This window comes from Hippopotamus amphibius, chromosome 7, assembly GCF_030028045.1.
Source record: "Hippopotamus amphibius kiboko isolate mHipAmp2 chromosome 7, mHipAmp2.hap2, whole genome shotgun sequence".
NCBI lineage: Eukaryota > Metazoa > Chordata > Mammalia > Artiodactyla > Hippopotamidae > Hippopotamus > Hippopotamus amphibius.
The window spans coordinates 89,634,989-89,656,855 of record NC_080192.1 but is presented as its reverse complement, the minus strand read 5'-3'; the positions used below and the strand labels follow the sequence as shown (position 1 = coordinate 89,656,855).

Sequence of the window (21,867 nt, the reverse complement as noted above, 5' to 3'; positions counted from 1 at the left end):
TTAACTATTTCATGACGAGTAAACTTTTTTGTATTTCACCTCCAGATTCGAATGTATCAACAGTGATTTATAGTGAAATATAAATCTTTATGGAAATGAAATATTCTAAGTGTTTCCAGAAGAAAGATTATAAAAAGTATTCAAAACAAGGACAAAAGTCACATGCGCCGCCCGGGAATCGAACCCGGGTCGCAAGAATGGGAATCTTGCATGATACCACTACACCAGCGGCGCTGATAGTAGGCGGGTTTGCGGAAATGCTTTAGGACTAAGTATGAGCAAACGTTCACGTATGAGGAAGATTTGCTTATTCATTTGAAAATAAAAGTTTGAGAGTCTGTATAATCTGCTACTTTTCACGTAAGAGACGATTTCTTTTTCTCGCATTCCGATACTCTTGAATGGAGGTTCCTACTTTTTCTGTAGAGAAAAATCTCATTAAAATTTTTTTATCTTTTTTCCTTTTTTTTTTTTTTTTCTTTTTTAATTTAAAAGAGTTTCTGGAATCCTCTGGGGGGCCAGTAGTCAGGACTCCGCTTTCACTGACGAGGCCGCGTTCAATCCCTGATGAGGGAACTAATATCCCACATGCCATGCCCCGCGGCCAAAAAAAAAAATCGTTTCCTTACAAATTTGTCTTCTTGGTTTGATCAAATTTTTGCGAGCCAGGGATATACTACCAGATCTTTGCGGAATTTTTCTTTATACTTGAATTACTTGGTATACTCAGTGTACACTGGAAAATAATTAAGAAAAAGTTATTTAATGCAAATCGGTCCCAAGAGTTCTAAAACCGAATGAATCAGAAGATATACAAATTTCGGTCCTCCTCCGGGGGGGGGGGGGGGGGGCAGAAAAATTAGGGCTCAGTATACTCATTATGCATTTTGCATTGCATTTTATGTTACGTAAAAAAATTTTTAAACATTGGAAAATGTACATACCCCAAAATGTGATGATTTCTTTGAAGTAGTTTCTTTAGATTATGATACTTTTGGATAACCATTTTTGGAATTGTCTTTAGAATCTGTGACGCATTCTTTGGATTTTATTCAAAGATATCAATATTAGTCTTTTGAGGATGAATAAGACAAATCTTAATAGTAGATAGTCTTTTTAAACACATTTTTGAGATATAATTCATATAACATACATTTCTTCTGTTTAAAATGTACAGTTCAGGAATTCTGTGGTGGCCTAAAGGTTAGGAGTCTGGGCTTTCTACTGCCATGGCCTGGTTTCAATCCCTGGCCTGGGAACTCAGATCCCGCAAGCCAGCAGCCAAAAAAAAGGAAAAAAAGTATATAAAAATAAAGTGTACAGTTCAGTGGGGTTTTTTAGTGTATTCACAGAGATGTGCAACCATCTCTATAATCAATTTTAGAACATTTTCAGCCCTCCAAAAAGGAAACCCTTATCAATTAGAGGTCACTCCCTATTCCCCATCCCACCCCTCTCCCATACCCACTAATCCTATATCTCCATATATTTGTCTATTCTGGACATTTCATATTGTCCACAAAAAATTGATTAATAGTCAATCTAAGAAGGAAATAGAGAATTTTATTTGAGCCAACCTGAGGATTATAACCCAGGAGACAGTCTTTCAGAAGGCTCTGAGTACTTTTCCACCCACTAGAAGTTAATGCACAGGGCTGCCCCAGGCTGCTGCTGTTGAGGTGAGCTCCAGTCCTTCTGCACTGCCACAAGGAGGCCACCCCGGCCCCACAAATCAAATCAAGGTTGGATCTGGAGGTCATGCCTGAGTGCTTGCTGGGTAAAGAGCAATGGGAATTCGCACTGGTCTCCTCTAAGCTGTGACCTCATCCTTAACCTGACTCAGGATGGGATCAAACTACTGTTTGATGCTTTCAATCAGAGACTTAGGTGATTGAAATGTATGACTTGACTAAAATAAAATTGAAATATTGTGTTGTGCCTTTCAGTTCTCAAGCCATAGCTCCCACCATTGAGCAGATTGACCAGTCTTTTGGTGCAACCCATCCTAGAGTGTACAACTCTGCTGAGCAGCTCTTCCACCTCAGCTTCAGAGGCCTGTCTTTCTCCTTTCAGCTAGATTCATGGACTGAGGCTCCCAAGTACAAGCCCAATTTTGCCCATAGTCTGACTTCTCTCCAGATACCCCACGTAGCAACTGTGAAACGAATGTACATCTACAGTGGAAACAGCCTACAGGATACCAAGACTCCCATGGTGCCCCTGAGCTGTTTCCTGGGCAATGTGTATGCTGAGAGTGTAGATGTTCTTTGAGATGGAACTGGACCCTCAGGTTTATGATTTCGCCTACTTGCTATAGGTTGTGGACCCAGCCTATTGGCAGATGCCAAGATGCGGGTATTTGAATTCTTGGTGTGTTTTGGCGATTCCTGCCAAGATGTTCTTAGCTTGCTTGACTCTCCACACAACATCTTCTGCAAGTCAGAAGACAAGATGAAGTCATTCTCCTTCTCCTCATAAGCAAGTTCCATCCAAGTACAATGACTAAAATACTTCCCTCTCGGGGTGGACATCTCTTTGATGCACGTACACACAAAGTAAAGAAGTTTGTCCTACACACCAATTACCCTGGACATTATAATTTTCTTATTTATCACCACTGTGAGTTCCAGATCCCACTACCCATAAAGAGAGAAAACAGAGATGGTCAGACAGAAATATGCATGCCCTACAGCAAGTGGGACAACATCCAGGAGCTTCTGGGCCACCCTATGGAGAAGCATGTTGTCCTGCACAGGTCTTCCTTCCCAAACAGCACCAACCCATTTGGCTCCACATTCTGCTTTGGTCTTCAATGGATGATCTTTGAGGTCATGCAGAACAACCACATTGCCTCAGTGACCCTTTATGGCCCTTCCAGGCCTGGTGCCCAGCTGAGAGCCATAGAGCTCCCCTAGGAACATCACCATCCGTGGCCCTCTGCCCCATGGAACTGTGCATCGTATCCTATGCAGTGGACCACCCTGTGGGTTTTCTTGGACACCTTGCCAGGGTGGAAGGGCTGTTGTGATATTTTGAGGTGGAGTTCAGGCTGGGTGCTCTGCCATGGGGTGAGAGGCCCAGATAGTCCTCTGTCCATTCTCAGCCTGCTGATACCAACAGGGGACACAGACTACAAAGAGAAGCACAAACTCTGAGCCTTGACATCTGGACCCAGGAGCTCTCGACTAACATGTAAGGAGACAAGATTCTGTCTCCCCTGTCCTACACACATTGGGAAAATTGGGGGCTCTTTCTGTGGCTGAGGACACAGGTACCCAGGACAAGGACAAGGTCCTGCCTTTGACCCAGCATTGCCATATGACCCTTAAGGCAAGCAGGTAGTATGTCCAGAGACTTGGTTTTGACCTTTGTACTACATCAAATTTAGTTACTTGATAAGCTGTCTGTGGCCAAGGTGGCCCATCTGCCCTTCCCTGTTTCCTTCCTGTACCGCCTCCCTGCCAGGCCCAGTAGGCACACCCAACTGGTTGAAACACAACTTTCTACTATCAAGGTACGTGCCCAGGCCTGGTTCCCACCCCTCTTGGAGCCAGCCTTCAAGGCCACCTGTTAGCCTACTCTGCCCCAACCTGGCTGGTGGGGATCCATCCTATTTGCCTCTTTTATTTAATGCCAAAGTTTTAGCCAAAGACACCTTTCTCCTTTTTTGTGTTTCAGCATTTTGTTCTGCACTGTGAACTTGGCCCCCCTTCCCTGACTCTGGGCAGTGTCTCTTAGCCGCACCCATTCATGGCTCAAGGCCTCTGGGGCTCAAGAAGGGCTGGGCTGCTCAGTCTCTTCATGGGATTTGCTAAAGGAAGTAGCATATGTGCTTTTAAAGTATTAATCCATTTGAATCAACCAGTTTGCAAGGCAGAAATAGAGACACAGATGTAGAAAACAAACATATGGGCACTAAGTGGGGAAAGCGGGGAGGGTTGGGAGAGAATGGATTGGGAGATTGGGATATCGAATTGTACACTCTAAATATATGCAATTTAGTGTATGTTAACTGTATCGCAATAAAAATTCTTAAAAAAATGTATTAATCCATTTGAAAAGACTTGAGAAAAGAAATGCATAATTTTATCCTATTTTTAATATTTTGGATATTAAAACTTGGATTTAGCAACTTGTGATACATAGATGACAATTTTGTGAGTTTTTCAAATGTGTGTACAGAGTTTTGTAAGTGTGACTCTTTTGTAATTAACTCACATATAGCCTCTTCCTGTATAGTTTAACAATGAATGTGCAGGGCACCTGCCTTGGGCTCCTGTGTGGTGCCTGGGCCTACAACCAGGCTTGTGTGGCATTCCCATGACTTTGTGACTGATTGCTGTCTTCCCATGTGGACTATGGCCTGGCCAGAGACCCCCACACAATCCCATTGTGGGGCAGCCAGGACTGTTCCCATCCTCCTAGAATGGGGGAAACTTCCTCATGCCCTGCCCGTACCCCTCCTCCAATAAAGACCTATGCCCTCAGCAACAGCTCACCATGTGTTGCTGGGATGTTTATACAAAAAAAAGAAAAAGAAAAAAAGAAGAAAGAAAAAAAGAAAGGAAGAAATTAACGCACAGTTATATACCTTTTGAAGACAAAGAGTTAAAGGTCAAATGATGTATTGACAGTTTACATAGTCCAGATCTGCATGTACAAGGCAAGTACAGTCATCTTGATTAAGGGTTAAGAAAGGAATGTGGGAATTCTCTGGCGGTCCAGTGGTTAGGATTTTGCATTTTCACTACCCAGGCCTGGTCAGGGAACTAAGATCCTGCAAGCTGTGCAGTGTGGCCAAAAAATTAAAATAAAATAAAATAAAATAAAACACTTCAGCTGGATATGAAAACCCTCTTCAGCTGAGAAGGAAAAGAAAGAAAACACCCCCATGCTCAATGCTGCCTCATCCCTCACATTATATCCTGAGGTATTACCTTTCTGGTGCCAGGAAAAATTGCTCTTTAATGTCAAGCAGGCATTCCTGTGTCTTTTAAGGAACTCTGGTTAATGCATAATTGTAGAAGCACAGTGCACACTAAAGAGGAGTAGTAAGCCAAATGCGCAAAGAGAGAGTTTTATGTTTACATTTTTTTTGCCCTCCCTTAAAAATAGTTTTATTTCATCAGTTCCCTCTTTTTATCATTAATCTTTTGATAGAAAGCATTAGATGATCAAATAATTGGTCCCTTGATGCCACCCAGGGTGGTTGCTTACCTGTCCTAGGTCCATCATGTCTCTCCAGTCCCAGTTCTAAAAGCCTGGTTCTTTCTTTCCTTTTAGGGAGTTGTACTGGTAGAATGTCTGGCAAAGACTGGCAAGGACTGACAGTCAATTCCAAGTTGTCCAATGGGACTTATGCCAATTTTACATTGCATGTGCATTGTGCATGTTAATTATTTTATAGAGAACTATAGACATGATCAATTGTTTCAAGCAGCTTAGATATCATTATCGTAGTAGAAGGCGGTGATACACAGCCTGAAACGCAAGAAACCATCACCTTATAAGGTACGCAAACTGTAATCAAAATTACCAGCAGGAGTAACAATGCCATTAGTAAAGATTTAAAGCAGGACCCACCCAACCAAAACAAACAAACCCCCACATTTTCCTAGTATTTCACCTAAACTGGGAAGATCATTCAGAGTAGAAATCTGAGTTTCCATATGTGTCACGACATGAATTATATTAGAAGATTATTGGGAAGCAGTTAAAATATCAAGGGCCATCAGATTTTGTAGGACATCTTTTCTCATCATGGAAACTTCTGAAATGAGCAAGCTAATGGCTTGGTTACTATCATTTAGGGCTTGCTGGGTGAATTTTCTTAAAGCCTCTGTGAATAACGACATCTTCTATTCCAAGTGAAGGAAAAAATATCCTGGCCAAATGATCATACCAAGACTGATTGATCCCAGTGTGTTCACATCAAAGACAGACTGGCAGGGCCAGTATCAAAGGCTACCTCTAGGTGGCATTGAGTGTGAGTAAAACCAATTGTGCATCTTCCTAACCAAGCTGGGGAGAGCCAAGGCCATAAATTTATTTCATAAATCCACTGGATCCTGGATTTAATATATTTAAATGCTAACATATTTAACATCTAGTGAAAAGGAGTGGCCAGATTCCAAACAAATGTCATTAATTGGCTGGATAAGAGAGTCCCACTTAGTGGTATCAATGGTAGGTTGCATAGTCCTAGAGTATCTTTCTTCTAAGAAGAAATTTCTAAGGGCCCATCCAATTAGAGCCTTGGAGAAGAGAAATCCACCAGGGTACACCCAGAAGAATTGGACATAGGTTATTGATGATAAAACCAAAAGTTGAATTAATTTTAAACTCTACATAGAATTTGTGCCCATGATAGGAAAAAAAATTGATATATGCAAAAGTCCAAGAAATCAATAAAACACTGCAAATGATCGTACAAGTCAGGTCCAGCATCTCAGGATAGCTGTCTATACTTCTGATGTCATTGCCTTCTTGTCCTAGTGTGAATGCAGTTTCTCTTCTATTTGAGAACTACCGGCCCAGTGCAAGTCATTTTTAAGTGGGAAATAAGAATCCAAAAGTCAATTTCCTTCAGTTTTACTGTGCATGAACTAGTTAAGTGTACCTGCTAAGGGTCTTTCCATCTAGGTTGGGGATAGTCCTTTTTTAAAAAAATTAATTTATTTTATTTTATTATTATTATTTTTATTGGCTGCATTGGGTCTTTGTTGCTGCGCATGGGCTTTCTGCAATTACAGAGAGAGGGGGCTACTCTTCATTGAAGTGTGTGGGTTTCCTATTGCGGTGGCTTCTCATGTTGCAGAGCACAGGCTCTAGGCACACGGGTTTCAGTAGTTGCGGCACGTGGGTTCAATGGTTGTGGCTCGTGGGCTCTAGAGTGCAGGCTCAGTGGTTGTGGTGCACGGGCTTAGTTGCTTTGCAGCATGTGGAATCTTCTCGGACCATGGCTGGAACCCGTGTCCCCGCACTGGTAGGCAGGTTCTAACCACTGAGCCACCAGAGAAGCCTGGGGATAGTCCTTTAAATAATGTCTTTCCCAGTATGTGTAATGTGCCTGGTTGCAGGTCATGGGGCACCTGATCTTCACCCCAAGATAGAGTACTAGGATAAGCTTCAGAAAGAAACTTAGAATGCCCTTTAAAAATTTAACAAAACTTTACAAAAATATAATATAGTAATGAGGAGACATTCAGGAAGTGAGTCTTAGGTAGTAAACATAAAACCCCAAAGACAATTGAACAACATTAGAATTTAATATCCACAAAGTTATACTGCTGAAACATAATTTTTTCTCTCTAAAATTATTCTCATTTCCACCAAATTAAGACTAATTTGTTTGCAAAATAATCCTGGTTTCAATAAACTTGTCCTGATTATTTACATAACTGTAATTGATTATATAGGCTCTTTAAATTGGCTTTGCTGGAAGTTTTCATAAGGAATCTCAGGTTGAACTTTTAGAAGGCCTCCCAAGGGCAGGAAGCCACATCAAGGGCTTGCTATCAGATTCTGCCTGCAGTATCTATAGATTTGGATAAATTCCTCTCTTCTTGAAGTCCCCAAAATATCTTGCAATTCCTGCACCAGCCAGGAGGTGGACTTCTTTATTTACCTGGTAAGGCTGCTGAGAACCCTGAAAGCAGGGTAGCAGGTTGTTTTCCAAGGGGTTTTATAGTTCCATAAAGTTCACTTAGTTCTTTAAAGCTGTTTGGTCATATCTGACTCTATGCATATTCTGTAATATGACGTTCCAGTCAAAGCCATGTTATAAGGAGAACAGATTCTTATCGAACTTATGCAAATAACTTTATTGCCTAAGAATAAGAATATTTACTAAGAGTTTCCAAATTCTGGAGTGATCAGGTAGAGAGAAAAGATAATATTTCAATTGTGCTTAAAAAGGTACAACTTATCAAGTTGCTATATGTCATAATTAGCTTAAGGGGAAAGATTTCCTTAAAACTGGAAAACAAAGATTAGAATGTTTCAGGCAAAAAGCCATAAAAATTATAACCATATTATCAGTTCACTCAGTCCTATGTAGCTAATTCTTGTTGATCCTGAGCATCTGTTAACTGTTTATGAAGCCATCTCATTTTCCATTAGAATTCTTTAATCCCTTACCCAGATTAGCATTGTGATTTGAAAGTTATCAGAAACCTGTACTTGTCCAAAGTTCTTTTCTATGAATATTCTTGAAGATGAAGCATTTTTTTTTTACCAAAAACATGAGTACAACAATAGCTGTCTATAAATGACAAAAGACTTTAAAAGTTACAGTTAAAGATCTAACTACAGTACAATTGACAAAGAAACTTGGTTTCATCAAATCAAGTTCTTTTTCTTGCTGACTAATTTTTTTAACAGAGATAATGAGGTCTTATTTGACTTTTAGGTACTTAATGTTGGTGGTTCCAAAGACATATCTGTATTAATCAAACAAAAAAAATTAAACTAATTTTGACACCAAATATTAATTAAGCATTGAATATTTTCCAGATCATGTCAACCTGAAACTCATTTGGGTTAGTTTCTTTTATATTTCTGAGTATCTACATAATAATTTATTTAATTGGCTATTAAAGTCTATTTAATTGGCTTAGTTTTCTTTAAGCCAATTAGAGCTAATCTACAAGTTAATTTTGGTAAAGTCAACTGACGGTAAAGGTATGTCATATCTATAACATACACAAATAGAGAGACACAACCAGAGATCTCATAGCTTCATTTTCAAATCTAGTCATGAATCAGGCATTACAATATAAACTCATGTTTGTAAATAACAATTAGAGTAAGTTAAGCTTATTTTCATGAGTTTAAGAAGGCCTGTTTTCCATTTTGTTTCCTCTCAGTCTCAAGAATTGGAGATGGTTTAGGTAAGAGTAAGGTAAGAGTCCCTGAGAGCCCTGGTAAAGCATTTACATCTCAAGGCATAGGGAGAGAAAAGCAAGTTCCTCCTAGAAGAACTTGTTCCCTTTGGGTCCGAATTCTGACAAGATGTTTATCAAGCTGGCATATCAGGTTCATATTTAAGCCAGTTTGGGAATGTCAAAAGAGTCCCATCTTGGTCATTTTCAGGGTTCAACTTTCCTCAGTTGCCAACTAAGTAAGCATTTGCAAGTATCATTTCCATACGTGTTACACATAAGCCCAGCTGGGGTTCCCATAAGTTCCTGTCTGTCAGGGAGCGGTTGGCCTTTGAGGAACAATTGCCCATTATTAATTTGGTAGCCTAATTCAGATATGATCTGAACACCTTCTGAGAACAGTGTGGTGGATTGGATGTGTGCTGCTTCTGAGTCTAACTCTGAAAGTGTTAACCTTGGATTGGTTTGACTCTTTTATGCATCTCTCTTTTCCCCTCTGACAGTCTAAAACTGCTTTGGGTGCTCAGAGCACTAGATGACCAGTCTTTACATCATGTGTCTCAGGAAGAGCAGAATTTACTTAATGGTTGTACTGTGATTCCCTGTGAGACTGCTCCATGTTGCAAGGATTAACCCTCAGATACTTCCACTAGGTTCTCAGTTGCCTGAGGACACCTTGTGGCCAGAAGAAGCAAATGTCCCTTTTCTTTGGAGCAGAATAATTCAGTCTCATTTCACTAGCAGTTTGTTCAGACCATATACCTACTTGTTTTTCAGTTAAGCCAAATTTAACAAAAACCTGGCCACCTATGTTTCCCTGAGCCTCCCACCCAGATTCCCCAAATCCCTGCCTAGGAAATGCACCAGGGCTCCTTAAGACTCCAAGTCTTAAGTAAAAACAACTTGAATAAAATTTTTAGGATCATCACTTAAAACAATAAGATCTGGATATCAGGAGAACTCACTGGAACACTTGCCAAGTACAGAGAAGCCAGGGGAACTCAAAGTGCCTGAGCTGGTACTGAACACCAACCTGCTCAGAGTAGACTGCAGGGGTCCTCTGTTGGGTGTCTCTGATATCCTGCTGGCTATGCCATGCAAATGTCTATGAAAAATCATTAATAGTCAATCTAAGAAGGAAATAAAGAAATTTATTCGAGCCCATCTAAGGATTATAACCCAGGAGACAGTCTTTCAGAAAGCTCTGAGCACTATTCTGACCATTATAAGTTAAACACAATTATATATATTTTGGAGACAAAAGGTTATACATCAAATGATGTATTGACAGTCTACGTTGTTCAGATCTGCTTGTATAAGGCGAGAAGTGGGTCATTGGTGACCCCTTACAAGATTAAAAGATGAATGTTATATCCTAAGAAGTTACCTTGCTGGAGCCGGGAGAAAAATATTTTTACGGCTGAGCAGGCATTCCTACGTCTTCTAAGAAGATCTGGTTAATGTATCAAACAGATGCACAGTGCAAGAGGGGTAGTAGCCCAAACAAGCACACAGATAATTTTATGTTTAAAAATTTTCTGGTCCTGCCTTAAAAATAATATTATTTCATCAATATAAATGGAGTCATACAACATGTGGTCCTTTGTATCTGGCTTATTTCACTTAGCATTATACGTTTACAGTTCATCTATGTTATAGCCTGTATCAATACTTAATTCCCTTTTTTTCTGCCAAATAAATCCTTCTATGGATATAGGGAGTATTTTTAAGCTTTGAAAAGTTTATTAAAACTTTATTATTTTATTATTATATTTATTTTAAAAGCTTTATTAAAAACTTTAATAAAGTATCAAAGTTACAACAGTGTTGCCCTAAATTAGAAATAACTTCCAGAAAAGAATCAGGGTTATCTTGAAGCAAAAAGACAGCTTTATTGTTCACAAGGTTTGCAAACCGGGGATATGCAGCCCTCATCTGAAACTGAAATTGTGTTCCCAGGGTGTGGAGGGATTGAGGGATTTTTAAAAGCGAAAACCTCAGAAGCCATAGGTGGGAGACTTGTAAGGGACTGGATGGCCCTTGCAGACTGACCACAAGTCCTCCCAGCGTGATCGATGATTGGCTGTCATTGGAGTTTCTTGATTGAGGCTTTTTAAGTAGGACCCTTAGCAAAATAGATGTCTTTAAAGCTTTCGTTGGTGATTTTTCTAAGAACACAGTATGTGACTAAACCCCAGGTCTGTCATGACTGCCCGCCCCATTTTTTTGGCCCCTGTTAGCCACACTGGTCCTTTTTCTATGTTCTTCCTTAGAAGATTTCTCTTTTTTTTTTTTACTTTTTCTTAAAGGACATTGTTTTATTTTCAGAAGAGTAATACATGCTCACTGTCACAAATGAAACAATGTAGATAAATAGGGAAATGATTAATAATCACCTCATCTTCCCCCCATTAGTCTGTTAAGATTCCACATCTTACGTGATATGCATACAGATGCATATGTATATAAGTACTTTGGGGTTTTGTTATCTTAAAAAATGTGGTTACACCATGGATACTACTTGCAACTTTCTTTTCTCACTTAAACTTACATTGTAGATATTCTCTAATTCAACTAATATGGATCTCATCAATTGTTATTTTAAAAGCTGCAGAGTCCATAGAATATGCCACAATTTATTCAATGGTAAATTGAATAAATGACCACAAGTGGCATTCAATGACACACGTTCAGGTTCCACCTGTTTTTTTGATTTTGTACTTGTTAATCTCCCTCACCTATTTCACTCCACCCCATGACCTCCTCTCCTCTGACAACTGCCTGTTCATTCTTTGTATCTATACCTCTATTTCTGTTTTATGTTTGTTCATTTGTTTTTTAGATTCTGCATATATGTGAAATCGTACAGTATTTATCTTTCATTGTCTGATTTATATCACTTAGCATAATCCCCTCTGGGTTCATCTATGATGTCACACATGTCATGATTACATTGTTTTTTTCTGGCTCAGTAATATTCCTTTATATATATTATACATAATATATTCCTAGCTACACAGTATATAGGGAGGAATATCTAATATGTAATTACTATATGCAATGAATATATAAAATAAGTATATATAGAAAGAAATAGATATATATAAGTATATATTAGATACTATAATTATATAATGTATATAATTACTATATACATATTATATATATATTTTATATATATATATATATACTATATATATATATCTTCTCTATCCATTTATCTATTGATGGGCACTTAAAATGCTTCCATATCTTGGCTACTGTAAATAATGCTGCAATAAACATGAGGGTGCACATATCCTTTTGAATTAGCCTTTTGTTTTTTTCTGATAAATACTCAGAAGTGAAGCAGCTGGATTATATAGTAGTTCTATTGCAATTTTTTTTTTTTTTTTTTTGCTGCACCCACGGCTTGCGGGATTAGTTTCCTGACTAGGCATTGAACCTGGGCCTTCAGAAGTGAAAGTGCAGAGTCCTAACCACTGGACTGCTGGGGAATTCTGTAAGTTTCTTTTCTGAATATCCAAACTGTTTACCATAGTGGCTGCACCAGGTTACGTGCCCACCAACAGTGTACAAGGGTTTCCTTTTCTCTATATCCTTACCAACAATTGTTATTTGTTGCCTTTTTTTTTTTTTTTTTTCTTTTGGCCATGCCTCTTGGCTTGTGGGATCTTAGTTCCCTGAACCAGCGATTGAAACTGGCCCTCAGCAATGAGAGCACAGAGTCCTAACCACTGGACCACCAGGGAATTCCCTATTTCTTTTCATTTTGATAATACCCATTCTGACAGGTACGAGGTGATATCTCATTGTGATTCTGATGTGCATTCCCTGATGGTTTGTGAAGTTGAGCATCTTTTCATGTGCTTGTTGATAATTTGTATATCCTTTTTGGAAAAATGTCTGTTCAGGTCCTCTGACTATTTTTTAATATTTTTTTGATTTTGAGTTGTGTGAGTTCTTTGTGTATTTTGGATATTAACCCCTTGTTGTATATATCATTTGCAAATATGTTCTCCGGTTCAGTTGGTGGCCTTTTCATTTTGTTGGTAATTTTTTTCTCTGTGCAAAAGTCTGTAGTTTGATGTTATCCCATTTATTTCTTTTTGCTTTCGTTTCCCTTGCCTGAGGAAACATCCAAAAAGATATTGCTAAGACCAATGTCAATGAACTGTATGTTTTCTTCAAAAAGTTTTATGATTTCAGGTTTTACATTTAGATCTTTAATCTGTTTTGAATTTATTTTTGTGCATGGTGTTAGAGAGTAGTCCAGTTTGATTCTTCTGCATGCAGCTGTCCAGTTTTCCCAAAACCTTGTTGAAGAGGTTGTCCTTCCCCCATTTATATGCTTGCCTCCTTTGTCATAGATTAATTGCTTATATAAGTGTAGGTTCATTTCTGGGCTCTCTATTCTGTTGCATTGATCTATGTGTCTGTTTTTGGTGCCATTACCATACTGTTTTCATTACTGTGGCTTTGTAGCAAGAAGCATGATATGTGCAGCTCTGTTCATCTTTCTTTAGATTGGTTTGGCTATTTGGAGTCTTTTGTGTTTCCACACAAGTTTTAAAATTAGTTTGTTTTAGTTTTGTGAAAAATGGCACTGGCACTTTGATAGGGATTGCATAGAGTCTGTAAATTGCCTTGGTAGTATGTTCATTTTAACAATATGGAATCTTCCAAGCCATTAACATGATATATCTTTTCATCTGTGTTATTTTCAATTTCGTTCATCAATATCTTATAATTTTCCAAGTACAGGTCTTTTACTCCTTTAGTTAGATTTATTCCTAGATATTTTATTCTTTTTTATGAAACTGCAAAGGGGATTGTTTTCTTATTTTCCCTTTCTGGTTGTTTGTTGTTAGTGATAAATGCAGCAGATATCTGGATATTCATTTTGGATCCTGTAATTTTACTGAATTCTTTGATAAGCTCCATAGTTTTCTGGTGATGACTTTAGGCCTGTGTATAGTATCATGTCATCTGCTAACAGTGACAATTTTACTTTTTTATTTCCACTTTGTATTTCTTTTATTTGTCTTTCTTACCTGATTGCTGTGGCTAATAGTCTTAATATTACAAATAAGGGTGGTGAAAGTGGTCATTCTTGTCTTGCTCCTGATCTTAGAGGAAAGGCTTTTAACTTCTTACCATTGAGTATGATGGTAGCGATGGGTGTGTCATATATGGTCTTTATTGTGTTGAGGTATGTTCCTTCTAAGTGTGCCTTGTTGAGAGATTTAATCATAAATAAATGTTCAATTTTGTCCAAAGGTGTTCTGCATCTATGAGATGATCTTATTTTTATTTTTTGATTTGTTAATGTGGTATATAATATGATTGATTATCAGATATTAAACCATACTTCCACCCCTGGGATAAAGCTCACTTGTTCAAGGTGTATGATCCTTTTAATGTATTGTTGAATTTGGTTTGCTAATATTTCATTGAACATTTTTATGTTCATCAATGATATTGGCGGGTAATTTTCTTTTTTGTGTGATATCTTTCTCTTGTTTGTTTTCAGGGTGATTTTGGCCTTGTAAAATGAGATTGGATGCATTCTTTCCTCCACAAGTGTTTGGAATAGTTTGAGAAGGATAGGTGTTAACTGTTCTCTAACCATTTGATAGAATTCATCTGTGAAGTTATCTGGTCCTGGGCTTTTATTTGTTGGGAGTTTTTCTATTCTATTCTATTTCAATTTCATTACTGGTAGTTGGTTTGTTCATACTTTCTATTTGTTCATGATTCAGTCTTAGGATATTGCATGTTCCTTGGAATTTGTCTATTTCTTTTAGGTTGTCCATTTAATTGGCACATAATTGTTCATAGTACTTTTTAATGATCCTCTGTATTTGTGTGGCATTGGTTGTAACCTCTCCTTTTTTATTTCTGATTGTATTTATTTGGGCCCTCTCTCTTCCTTTTTTTTTTGGCTGCATTGGATCTTCGTTGCTGCACACGAGCTTTCTCTAGTTGTGACAAGTGGGGGCTGCTCTTCGTTGCGATGAGCAGGCTTCTTATTGTGGTGGCTTCTCTTGCTGTGGAGCATGGGCTCTAGGCATGAAGCCTTCAGTAGTTGTGGCACGCAGGCTCAGCTGCTGTACAAACAATGTTGCAATAAGCATCATTGTACATTTATCCTTATGACTGATTCTTTTATTTCTGTAGATTTCCAAACATGGGATTTATGAATTAAATGGTGTCTCTCTATATATCTTAATAAATAATTGTCTTTTAAAGGTTTTAGTTATTCACACCTCCACCAAAACTCAGTACCTGAGAATTCCACCCAGTCCACCTTATTTTCTCTTGCATTAATATCTTATTAGTCTTGGGACTTCCTTGGTGGCACAGTGGTTAACAGTCCGCCTGCCAATGCAGGGGACATGGGTTCAATCCCTAGTCTGGGAGGATCCCACATGCTGTGGAGCAATTAAGCTCGTGCGCCTCAACTACTGAGCCCATGTGCCACAACTACTGAAGCCCCTGCGCCTAGAGCCCGTGCTCCACAACAAGAGAAGCCACCACAATGAGGAGTCTGCACAACACAATGAAGAGTAGCTCCTGCTCGTTGCAAGTAGAGAAGGCCGGTGCACAGCAATGAAGACCCATGCAGCCAATAAATAAATAAATAAATTTATTTATTTATTTTAAAAAAGATGTTATTAGTCTTCCTAACTCTTGTATGAGTGATGAAAACTGGTATCTCCTTGTTTGAATTTGCATTTGTCTAAAGTACTACCGGAATTGATCATCCCGTTGTGTGTGTGCGCGCGTGCGCGTGCGCGTGCGTGTGTGTGCGTGCGTGCGCATGCGTGTGTGTGCGTGCGTGTGTGTGTTTTGACGAATGGTACTTGCTCTTTGTTTTGTGATTTGCCTACTCATGTACTTAGTCTGTATTTATATTGAGTTGTTTACCTCTTTGTATCCATTTGTAGAGCTCTTTGTATGTCTGTGATATCAACCACCATCTTGTCTGTAATTTTAGCAGCAAATATTCATTCTCATGCACTGTTTTTTTTTAACTTTCAAAATTCTATCTCTTGCTATCTGAAAATCCTTATGTTTTATGTAGTCAAATATGTTTATCTTTTTTTGTATTGCCTCTGAATTTCCTTTTCCTCCCCTAAGATAGAATAACTATCATTTGGACTATTCAGAATAAGAAGAAAATGAGAGTAGTTATGAAATGAATTTTTTCAAGGTAGTTTCAAAGACAAGCAAAAAAACCCCCAAAATGAAAACAAAAACCCATGGAGCAGTGTCAGGATTATTGACTTGAGTGCTGTCATTGATAAACAATGCCAGACTCAACTTAATGCTTAAATTTTAATCAGTGATATACTATTGTAGTAGGGAAAAGTCCAGTGTGAATTGTACAAATCAGCTTTGATTTGTGTAGAGTTGATAGTCTGGTTTAAAAGAAGAAAGAGGAAACAGGGAGGGAGATAAACAGGGGCCCAGTAGAGTCAGGGAAGTGTAAGATTAAAAACATTGGGAAGCAGGGATTAGTCCAGGTGAAACACTTCTGTTTTCATTAACTGATGCTTATCAAAGTTATACTCTGACCTGAGTAATATTCCATTGTATATATATATTCCATTACATATATATGCATATACATATGCAATATCTCTTTTATTCATTCATCTACTGATGGCCTTTGCTTGCTTCCATATCTTGGCTGTTATAAATAATGGTGCAATGAACTTAGTGGTGCATATGTGTTTTCTAATTAGTGTTTCAATGAACTTAATGGTGCATACATGTTTTCTAATTAGTGTTTTTGTTTTGGGGGGATAAATAACCAGTAACGGAATTGCTGGATCATTGGCATTTCTATTTTAATTTTTTTTTCCTTTGTGGTGGGGAGGGGAGGGGTGTGTATGTGTGTTTTGTTTTAAATAAATTTGTTTATTTATTTATTTTATTGGCTGTGTTGGGTCTTTTTTTGCTGTGCGCGGGCTTTCTTTAGTTGAGGTGAGTGGGGGCTACTCTTCGTTGTGGTGCGCGGGCTCCTCATTGCTGTGGCTTCTCTTGCTGCAGAGCACGGGCTCTAGGCGCGTGGGCTTCAGTAGTTGCAGCACATGGGCTCAATAGTTGTGGCTCACGGGCTCTAGAGCGCAGGCTCAATAGTTGTGGCACACGGGCTTAGTCACTCCGCAGCATGTGGGATCTTGCTGGAGCAGGGATTGAACCCATGTTTTCTGCATTGGCAGGTGGATTCTTAACCACTGCGCCACCTAGGAAGCCCTATTTTAATTTTTTGAGCAACAGTTTTCCATGGTGACTGCACCAATTTACATTCCCACCAAAGTACAAGAGGATTTCCTTTTTTCCATGCATTGTTATTGCCAACACTTCACTTGTTATCTTTTTAATAGTAGCTATTCTAACAGGTGTGAGGTGGTCTCACGGTGGTTTTGATTTGTATTTTTTTGATGATTAGTAAAGTCGACCCTCTTTACATGTGCCTGTTGGTCATGTGCCTTTTGTCTTACTTGGAAAAATATGTATTCAGAGCCTCTGCCCATTTCCCAGTTGAGTTTTCTTTTTTTCTTTTTTTTGCATGTTGAGTTGCATATATTCTTTATATATTTTGGATATTAACACCCTGTTGGATATATCATTTGCAACTATCTTCTCTGATTCAGTAGGTAGCTTTTTGTTTTGTTGACAGTTTGCTTCGCTGTACAAAAGTTTTAACTTCAATATAGTCCCATTTGTTTATTTTTGCTTTTGTTTCCCTTGGTTGAAGAAACATATCCAAAAAATATTACTAAGATGGATGCGAAAGAGCTTACTGCCTATGATTTCTTCTGGAAGTTTTATGGTTCAGGTTATACATTTATGTCTTTAATTCATTTTGAATTTATTTTTGTGCATGGAGTGAGAGAGTAGTCCAGTTTGATTCTTTTGAATGTAGCAGTTCAGTTTTCCAATTATCATTTGTTGAAGAGGTTGTCTCTCCCCCATTGTGTATTCTCCCTTATGTCTGCTAGTATTTTACACCTGTTCCCCTCCCCCCAACTACAAACAATGTTGCAGTAAGCATCCTGGTACATATAACTTTATGACAGATTATTCTCTTTCTGTACAATAGATTTCCAAACATGGGATTTATGAATTCAATATTATCTCTTTATGTATCTTAATAAACAATTGCTTTGACAAGTTTTGTCATTCATACCCCCACCAACAAAGTCAGTACATGAGATCTGTATCTATTCCATCTCATTTTTAAAAAAATAAAGTTATTTATTTATTTATTTTTATTTATTGGCTGCGTTGGGTCTTCATTGCTGTGTGTGGGCTTTCTCTAGTTGCAGAGAGCAGGGGCTGCCCTTTGTTGTGGTGCATGGGTTTCTCACTGCAGTGGCTTCTCTTGTTGCAGAGCATATGCTCTAGGTGCACAGGCTTCAGTAGTTGTGGCACTCAGGCTCAGTAGTTGTGGCTCGAGGGCTCTAGAGTGCAGGCTCAGTAGTTGTGGTGCACGGGCTTAGTTGCTCCATGGCATGTGGGCTCTTCCTGGGCCAGGGATCTAATCCATGTCCCCTGCATTGGCAGGCAAATTCTTAACCACTGTGCTACCAAGGAAGCCCCACCTTTTTTTTTTTGCATTAAGATGTTATTATTCTTATTAATTTTTCCCAGTATGATTGATGAAAACTGATATCTTCTTGTTTGCAGTTGCATTCGTCTAAACTACTACTAGAGTTGAGCATCTCTTCACGTGTGCTTTTTTGACCAATGGCACTTGCTTTCCCTTTTTTGATTTACCTAATGTTCACGTTTTATGTAAACATGTTTTATGTAAAAATGAGATGTATGGAAGTAACATATGAACATGAATTTCTTCAAGGTAGTTGCAATGAAAAAAAAAACCTGGAGACATTGCAGAATTATTGATTTGAGTGTTGTCGAAGACAAAGCATACACTAGTTAAATTTTGACTTTTGTCAGTACTATACTATTTCACTGGGGAGAAGTCCAGTGTGAATACAAAGCCGGACACCTGTCAATATTTAAATTTTAATCAATAATATACTATTGCAATAGGGAAAGGTCCAGTGTGAATTGTAGAAATCAACTTTGATTTGTACAAAGGTAATCTCATGTTTTAAAAGGAGAATGAGGGAATGGCGGTTGGAGGATGAGCAGAGGCCCAGCAGAGACAGGCAAGTGAAAGATTAGAAAAGTTGAGAAGCAGCTGTTAGGCAAGTGAAACCCCTCTGCTTTTGTTAATTGCTGCTTATCAAATTTAGCCTCCTGTCCTTCCACAAAGACTAGAAGTTAAGCAGCTCTGATATGTGTAAAAATACAGCTGATTCATTTTGCTGTATCTTAAAAATTGGCACAGCATTGTAAAGCAATTTTATTCCAATAAAGAGCTTAAATAAAAAAAAAGAAGAAGAAGAAGTTAAGCAGCTCTATCTTCACTTGTTAGCTGGAACCAACACAGTTTTTTTGGCAGCCTTGCGTTTTCTCAGATAGGCACTTTAAGGGAAGCTAGGCTTATTCGAAGGATGCGGCTTTGAGCTGTTGTAAACTACATTAGCCTTTTATATGCTAAGGTTGAGGCCCTGTTGAGAAGAGGCCCTGGCTAGAGTTTGGTCAAGGAGAGAATCTTAGTGTTTAGCTTCCTAAGGTGGACTGCTTTCTTGAACACTCCTTCCTAAGGTGGACTGCTTTCTTGAACACTCCTTCCTAAGGTGGACTGCTTTCTTGAACACTACTTCTTAAGGTGGACTGCTTTCTTGAACACTCCTTCCTAAGGTGGACTGCTTTCTTGAACACTTCTTCTTAAGGTGGAATGCTTTCTTGAACACTTCTTTGAATAAATGTTCCTTATATTACTTTCTATACATGGCAACAATTTTCCACAAATGACTTTTTCTTTTTGGCTGCTTTCGGTCTGGGTTGCTGTGCTCCGCCTTTCTCTAGATGCAGAGATCGGGGGCTACTCTTGGTTGTGATGTGCCCGCTTCTCATTGCAGTGGCTCCTCTTGTTGAGGAGCATGGGTTCCAGGGGTGTGGGCTTCAGTAGTTGTGCCTCACGGGCTCTAGGGCACAGGCTCAGCAGCTGTGGCGCAGGGGCTTTGTTGCTCTGTGGCATGTGGGATCTGCCCGGACCAGGGATTGAACCCGTGTTCCGTGCATTGGCAGGCAGATTCTTAACCACTGCGGCACCAGAGAAGTCCTCCACAAATGACTTAAAAAAAATCTTTTTCAGTTTTAGTGACAGTGTTTTTTTGACAAGGTAAGAGTGTAGAATGAGAAAACCTTCAATCCATCTCCACTTTGCAAATCTTTTATACTGTCTCTTCACCAAGGGTCCTTTTAGCAAAATCTTTCCTGATGTTTTAGAAGCAGAAATGAAAGTTTCCACCTAGAATACATGTGTCGAGGTCACTGACATGCTAAAATTAATCAACAAACATATTTATTGAAGGCCTTTTACGCTTAATGTACTTAGGTGTTGTGGGTATAATGTAGTTTGGAAAATAAAAAGTAAAAGACATATTTTAGTTCTTTCTTTGTGATTTGTAGAAAAAGGAGACAATCTTCATATTTTTATTTTCTTACATGGAAGTGTTTATTTCTCGTGTGGCCTGGATCTTGTTCTGTTAACACCTCCATTTCCCCCTTTCTTACTGTGCTCCACTGGCTGTTCCACAAACATGCCAGGCTTTTTCCTTGCCTAGAAAGTTCTTTCCCTAGATATTGACCTGGTTCACTCTCTCACTTACTGCAAATTTTGCTCAAATGCCATCTTGCTCAGTGAGGCCTGATCTGACCATCCTATTTAAAACTGCAAGCCGTTCCCCATGCCTCTTTACCCCATCTCCATTACATCATTTGCTTGTTTATTCTAATTGCCATCTGTCTTCCTCCCCTAGAATGTCTGTGTCATTAGAATCAATATTTTTAAAAAACTCATTTAAAAAAAAATAAAAATAAAAATAAAAAAACCCATTTTGTTCACTGGTTTTTCTCAAGTACCTGGAACACTGCCTGCCACTTGGAAGGAACTCAGAATAAATATTTGTCCAATAAATGAATCCTTTTTTGTAGTGGATTTTCTACTTCCTTTCTCCAAGTTTGGTTTTTTGTTGTTGTTGTTGTTTTGTTTGTTGGTATTTTAAAAAAATATCTATTTATTTGGCTGTGCTGGGTCTTGGTTGTGGCATGTGGGATCTTTTAGTTGCAGCATGTGGGGTCTAGTTCCATGACCAGATGTCCAACCCCTGCCGCCTGCATTAGGAGCATGAAGTCTTAACCACTGGATCACCAGGGAAGTCCCCCTTTCTCCAAGTTGAACCTTTCTTTTTTTTTTTCTTTCCATCCATAGTGTTCTTCAGGTTCATGTGGTTTTTCTTTTCCTTTCCTTTTGTTATGGTTGGGTGGAGTATTTTAATTACTGAAGTGTGATCATATAATACCCATCACTCAGTCAGCAACTTTCCTCACCTAACAATACTAGGACAATAGTACAGATCCTACAGTCTTTTTACTGCTTGCATAATGTTCCATCATATGAGGTGAGTACACTACTTTTCACGTCTGTCAATATTTTTGCATTCCCTTCACTTTGGACCACCCCATCTCTGGTCTCCCCCATTTTTCCTTTTACCTAAGACCATTTACCCATTTATTGCGTACCCAGCATTTCCCGAACACAGTGAACTTAGTGATCACTCCGTAAAGTGTTTGTTGCACCCTTGGTGTGTTTGTGGCAGCATTAGCTGTGTGCACTGCTTGAGCAAGAGCATAGAAAGGACTGAAAAGGGCACGACCGAAGAAATTAGAAGCTGGGGCGAGCCTCCTTTGGGGCCTCTGGTGTCTCCCTGAAGCAGGGTGGGCTTCGGAGGGGCAGGGGAGCTAAGGGACCGAGAGGACCCGGTTGGGAGCTCCTGGAGGCAGGGCTGGCCCTGGTGAGTCAGGGGCCTGCTCTGGGGAGTGGGGGTAGGGT

General features: G+C 38.9%; 1 non-coding gene and 1 pseudogene across 1 annotated transcript; one reads left to right on the top strand and one right to left on the bottom strand.

Annotated features, from left to right (window-relative positions):
* Positions 1–163: 163 nt before the first annotated feature.
* Positions 164–234, bottom strand: TRNAG-CCC (transfer RNA glycine (anticodon CCC)). The gene has a single exon. It is a non-coding gene; the product is annotated as a tRNA-Gly (tRNA).
* LOC130857660 (phagosome assembly factor 1-like) lies at positions 198–2,915 on the top strand (annotated as a pseudogene).
* The last annotated feature ends 18,952 nt before the right edge of the window (positions 2,916–21,867 follow it).